The sequence below is a fragment of the Parasteatoda tepidariorum genome, chromosome 6, assembly GCF_043381705.1.
Source record: "Parasteatoda tepidariorum isolate YZ-2023 chromosome 6, CAS_Ptep_4.0, whole genome shotgun sequence".
Classification (NCBI taxonomy): Eukaryota; Metazoa; Arthropoda; class Arachnida; order Araneae; family Theridiidae; genus Parasteatoda; species Parasteatoda tepidariorum.
The window spans coordinates 66,830,024-66,837,094 of NC_092209.1; the positions used below are offsets into that span (position 1 = coordinate 66,830,024).

Sequence of the window (7,071 nt, forward strand, 5' to 3'; positions counted from 1 at the left end):
GGACATTGCATTTGGCATTTCTTAGTATTGTTTTGTCTTTAAAAAATAAACTAATGAATCCAAATAAATTCATTATGTGATAACGTCTATTTACATAAATGATCACTCAGTTATAGAACTAATCTTATTCTTTATCTATTTAATATTTTTTTAAAGAAAAAGATATTAAAAGTTAACACTTATTTAACCATCAGCCCTATAAATTTATAACAGTGGTGGTAAATTTACATAGTAGGAATTTAGATTTTTAAAACTCACTTTGTTGTATATGAGCTTTGAATATGAAAAGATGCTGTAAAAGTTACATCTATAATATAAATAATCCGTGACTGTAAAATTTGCTCTACAATGATTATGCTCAGTGTTCAAATAAGTAAAGAAAAGTAGGCATGAAATTCCTTGCTTAGTTCTTATATTTGGATTGAATATTGAAAAGGCACATTTTTGCTGCATTCTTTTCCTTAAATATACATTTTGAGCTGTGTTCATTTTCTTCACTGCACATTTTGAGTTGCGTACACATTGCGTTCTTAAAATATACATTGCAAGTTGTTCCAGAATAAAAATTTCTCCAACAAAATCTCCAACCAACATAACATAATGTCTAATTTAATTTACATATATATTCCCACGCTAATAGATAAAATTCTTGAAAAATTTGGTATTTTAGTAAATTGTAACTTATAGGGGAGAGTCGGGTAGCCCCGCCCACAGTAAATTTCATATGTATAGAATATTTTTTCAAGTCAATGGGCCATCAGGCATTAATTGTTATATTAAAAAAAGATTATTTTCAAAGTTTCAAGTATTTATGCAGCTGTTAACGTGGTGAACAATAGTTTTGAAAATATGTTGAATACAGTAGTCATGAAATTAAGAAAAATTGGTTGAATGTTTCGATTAAACTTCATTTTAATACTAAAACAATAATTTTTTCTATACATACAGCATTAAAGTATGTTGTCTTAAGTTTAATTTGCACGAAGAACGAAGTTTATATGTGAAAAATTGTTCGAGTAATTACAAATTTACAAAAAAATTGGATTTCGGGTAGCCCCGCTCACATAAATGTCGGGTATCAACGCCCAATTTTATTTCGTCGGTAAATGTACGGTTGCAAAGATTATTATTTTATTGCTTCAAATTTAAATGTTATATGCATTTTTAACAACAAATATTGTTGTTATTAAATTATTGTTAATAAATGATGGAATTCACTAAAAGTATATAAATATGTAATAAATAAAATAATTTTGTGATAAAAATGATAAATGAGGTTTATCTATTGCCAATACATTGGTCACTTTCATTTACACCTGAAAAAACAGTCAAAATACATAATTTTTGTAACTGGGCGGGGCTATCCGACACATTTCGAAAAGAGCTGAAAAACATGTTTTTTTAAATTTCTATTTTTTTAAGTTAAACTATTCTTTTTTTGGTTTATTCTTTTTGCATTATTTAATTAGATGGTAAAACAATAGAAACATACAAAAATATTGATAATTACCCAATATTATACAGAAATATAGGCAATACTCCTTGAGTGGGCGGGACTACCCGACTCTCCCCTACAGTTTATTAAATTCATGTTTTTGTAGGTAATTTGATATTCTCTAGCTGAAAAGGTGATATTTCACAACTGTTGAATGCAGCATTAATTAGAACAATTTTTGACCTTTTCTGTAATTAGTACTTTAGTTTTCTTTATTACCATTCATAGACTCGCAAATGAAAATAAAAAATGTATTTTAAACATGGTAAATTGATTTAAAATCTAATTTTTAACAGCTCCAGAGTTTATTCTAATCAACTGGATTTAAGAATCTAATAGTAAATACTAAGAGTATGAGGTAATAAAAAATATATACAATTAATCAATACATGCTTCTCTTTATTCATAATATAACAATATGCATAAATTTAGTTGTAAAGATAAAATTAAACATTTAGTTTCTACAGAAGCAAATAAAAAATTATATTCTATAAAAAGTAATCTTTAATTTTTATGTTATTCCAAAATATTTTAACAATATATTTAATCAACATAAAAAATTATTTTAATTGTATTATTTTTTTTACTTAAGTTTGACCCATTTATGCAAAAGTTTACCTCAAAAGATATAATTTAATAACTAACAATATAAAATGATCTAATAAACAGGCAACACACACATAAAAACATTTAATCCCTGTTTCTGTTAAACATAAACATATAAAAAAAACTTGCAAAATAGTACATAATACTATATCTAAAAATAATTTATCAAATTACTTAATAAAAATAAAAAGCTAAATTTATTCAGAAAATAAGAATTTGAAGAAGAAAAAAATAATCCTGAAAGCAAAGAAATAAGTATAAAATTAATTAGTTAAGTGTAAGAAATAGAAATTTCATAAATAAAGGATATATTTTTGAACCTTAAAAATACAAGAAAAATTATGTTACATTTAAAGGCATTTAAAAACAGCAATGTGACATTTTTAAAAATTGAAATAATTTCTTAGATACAAAGATAATCTCATTATAATGAATTTATTGGGATTGCCTAAGCTGTAATGCATTAGAAGTAAGGCAATAGTTTTTACTCAAATATAAGGTATTTTTTTAAGCTTGAAAAAAATATTATGAAGAAATTTCAATTCAAAACATGAAAGAAGAAAAATAAAAAGTTAATAAATGCAGTAGTTCTTGTATATACATGAAACTTTTATGCTTACACATTAGATAATAAAAATAATTTGACAAATAAAAAAATTAAGCAATAAATTGGAATTTAAAAATATACAAAGAGAATCAAAATTATAATATTTTTAAAAAGTATGAATTAACTAACAATAAAACTACAATAACTGATTTTAAAAGTATACAAAAGAATAATAAGAAATTTATTAAGTAAAAAATTCATATTACTTTAGACATTATAATAGTCAAAAAATATTTTTTTAGATAACAGCACAAAATATTTACTGCAAAGAAAGAGAACAAAATTTAGATATAGATACTGAAAGGAAAGAAATATTAAAAAATAGATATTATATAAATATATGGAATAGGTAATAAACAATTTTAAAGAAAACAAATAATTTTAAGTGAAAATATTTGATTGCAGAGAAAAGAATTGATTACAAAGGACAAAAGCAATATAAGTAAGACGATAATTTTCACTAAAATGTAGCAGTACTCTAATTAATGAAACACTGGAAATAAATTGAAATTTTAAGACATGAAACAGAAATAAAATTGAAAATTAAAAGTTATAAAATAATTCATAATTCTGAACAAAAAACTTACAAAAAATCATTAAAAGAACATAATAAATTATAAGACAATAGTGCTTAAATACAATAAACTTTTTGGGTAGTCATTTTAATTAAAATAAAAATATAGTGTAATAAATATGATTTTAAAAATAAGAAAGGCATCTGTATCAAAATAGATTTAAAAAGTACAAGGGAATAAAAAACATATTTACTATTAAACAACAGTAAATTATAATGAAACATTATGATTCTTTGATTCTAAAAGAATATTACAATAAATAAGAATAGATTAAAGTAAGGTAATGATTCTTACAGAAATATAAAAATATTTTTTGGATACTCTAGATATGAAGAAGTTGAGAAATAGATTAGATTTTAAAAATACAAAAATAATTAGCAATTATTAATTTAAAAAGTACAAGATAATTAATAATTTGAAAAAAAATTTAAAAATGGCAATGTTTTAAATGTTATAGTTCTTCTTTCTTTTTGCAACAAAAAATTTCTACATTACATACAAAATACATAATAATTAAAAATACAAAAAGAATCAGTAATAAAATAGTTTGAAAGATGTTTTTACAAAAAACATTAATTAATTAATCAGATTTTTTAAAGTACAAAAGAATTAATTTAAAAGCAATTAGGAAAAATAGCAATGTTTAAAAATTTAAGTGTTTATACTGCAAATGCTCAAAATATAGGAGTTTTTCAATGTTAACATTAACTCACATTTTTAAGAAATGATGATAAACATCTAAGAAATTCTTAAGTCCACAATAAACTAGATTGACAAAAAAATTAGTAATAAACTGTATATAATGAACATCATCACCAAAAGCTATTTATAGAAACTTCTATTTTTTTCTATACAATGAGTATATTTAATAGAGGTAATTTTAAAATTTCAGTACACAAGCTGATAGAATTATTACATAAGTTACCAATTAATCAAAGTAAAAAACATATATATTAAATTATTACTAAAATAACTATCTAAAGAAAATTCTAACAAAAATTTTTTAAAACTTTTTTTGCTCAAAAAAATGTGTCAGATTTAGTTAGTCTGATAAAATTAGACATAACCAAGACCAAAAGCACAATTTTTACTCATTTTTCAATATGTAGCGCAAACATGAACAGAACTTAGGTAATATAAGTAAACAAAAACATTTTTGTTGTTAATAAAACTGAAATGATATAGAAATGGACATATACAACTTTTCAAAGTTAAAATTAATGCTAAAAATATTAATCAGTTAGATAAAGTAATTGAAACCTTAAAAAAAAAAAAAAGAAAAATACTGAAATCTATTTATTTCTGTAAATAGAAGAGAGAAATATTAAAATGAAATTACAGTAAATGATTGAGCATATTTATATAGAGAACTTGTATACATTTATTGTTTGAAGCAATTAAAAATATAATAATCAAGTAAATATATAATTGCATGTAACACATTGAAATTAAATAGAAATTTAATAAAATTTGCAATGAAAAAAGATCAAGTTTCAAAAATAATATATTATTATAAATAAATCATGATCTGGGACATCAAATTTTTTTAACAAATTTAAATTTTAAAATTAACTTTTCATTTTAAATGTTACTTACTTCAATAAGTAGTATTAAAAATTCCTAAAAGGCAGAATTCTTTTTTTAATAATTAATGGATCTACAGGATTTTTGATAAGAAATAATTAAATAAATTTTTAAAAAAATGATATTTTTGTAAAAGAATTTAACTAAATAAATCAATTAATACCAATCATGAACTTTGATAACAAAAATGAAAGAATTTTTGTCACATCACTGAGAATAACATATTTCTTTATGGTCAAGACATAGGCTCCCAAAGAGCGATTCTTATAAATGCTCTTGAATGGAATAATTATCAACATCAGCTTTCAACCTAATATGTTTATCTGAAAATATAACAGTGGTGCCATTAGTCTAAAATTATATCAATGAACAAGCAAATGTCTTAAACTATTTAGATCTGTTTTTTAACAATCTAAAATTTATCTTATTGTAATTCATTTCCAAAACTAATAATACATGAATTTTTAATATAAAATAAAAAATTGCATTGAGGAGAACATTTTAAAATTGCATAACTTATGTTTAATACATGTAATATATAATGCTTTTTATATATTTTTTTGTAAATGAATTAGTATTAAACTTTACAATCAATAATAAACTTATTTACTTTTTCAATATATTTTATTGTTATACATGATAAATTATTAATACAGTATTTTTTTATTTTGAAATTAATTGAAAAATAGCATTACCAATACAGGTTTTTTTTTTTAATAAAATAAATATAAATTGCATTGAATCAAACATTTTAAAGTCATACAACTTGATGCGTTTCAAACATAAATTAAAGTATAAATATACTATTTTAATTATAAATTAATTTATATTTTGAAATATAAATTAANGAAATTAATTGAAAAATTGCATTACCAATACAGTTTTTTTTTAAAATAAAATAAATATAAATTGCATTGAATCAAACATTTTATAGTCATACAACTTGATGTGTTTCAAACATTAATTAAAGTATAAATATACTATTTTAATTATAAATTAATTTATATTTTGAAATATAAATTAAAATATAAATATGCTATTTCTCTATATTATTTTGCTTATGAATAAATATTAAACTTCACAATTAATAATAAACTACTTTAACTTTAACCAGTTTGATTCTTTTAAAGATACAAAAATGTATTTCATAGTTAATTAACTGTTAATTTACCAATGTAGGGTTGTTTTAATAAAATATAAATGGCAAAATTGTATTGAATCAAACATTTTATAATTGTATAACTTAATGTGTTTCAAATATAAATTAAAATACACTCTTTTACCATTTAGATTTCTTTTTAAATCCAAAAATGTATTTTATAATTAGTTAAGAATTAAATTACCAATACAGGGTTGTTCCAATAAAATATAATTTGCATTGAAAAAAAAACATTTTATTATTGTATAACTTAATGTGCTTCATGCATAAATTAAAATATAAATATACTCCCTTTTCTACATATTCTTTTACAAATGAATCACTATTTAACTTCACAATTTGGATTTATATAAATATATACACATACATATATATATTTTTTTATCAATTTAGGTTGAAAACAAATCAAAGAGAAGCAATTTGCATAAAATGTCTTAAATACTAAATAAAGCTATATTATTAAGTTAAGTTTATTTACAACGTATTATTTAAATATCGGATTTACTTGAAACTTTATTGAAATCAAATGAATTATAGTAACTATATTAAATTCATCCAAATAAACAAATCAATAAATACAGCATACGTTAATACTGAAATTAACATTATGATAAACATTAAAAANATAGGTCGCCAAAAAATTGGCGGCACTTGGCCTTGCCGTAGTTATGATAATCATCCCATTAAAAATAGTTAAGTAGATTAATTTTAAGTCAGAACATTATCGTAAACACAATTTGCGATAAAAAATTCTAATTATATTTAACAGTCAATTATTATTATTATATAATACGAGTGATGATATCAAGGAACAAAGCATAAGCTGCAGGAGTTCTGTTTTGAAAATTTTATGATCAGATGCTACAGAAGCTAGCAAGCAAGATGCCCATCCTTGCAGAAATCAATGGAATATACATAAATATTCTATTGTTTCCCGAAATATAAATAAAGAATGAAGTGATTAATATAGTTCCTAAATGAATTTTAATTTTCCAATTCTAAATTTTAATGGATCAACGAATAGATAACATTTATTGGCTAAAGA

The 7,071-nt window shown here is 21.6% G+C and overlaps 1 protein-coding gene across 1 annotated transcript in view; it reads right to left on the reverse strand.

Moving 5' to 3' along the window:
• LOC107445576 (tRNA Selenocysteine associated protein) overlaps positions 1 to 7,071 on the reverse strand; it is a 363,438-nt gene that overhangs the window by 200,535 nt on the left and 155,832 nt on the right. The gene's annotated exons all lie outside the window — the stretch shown is intronic.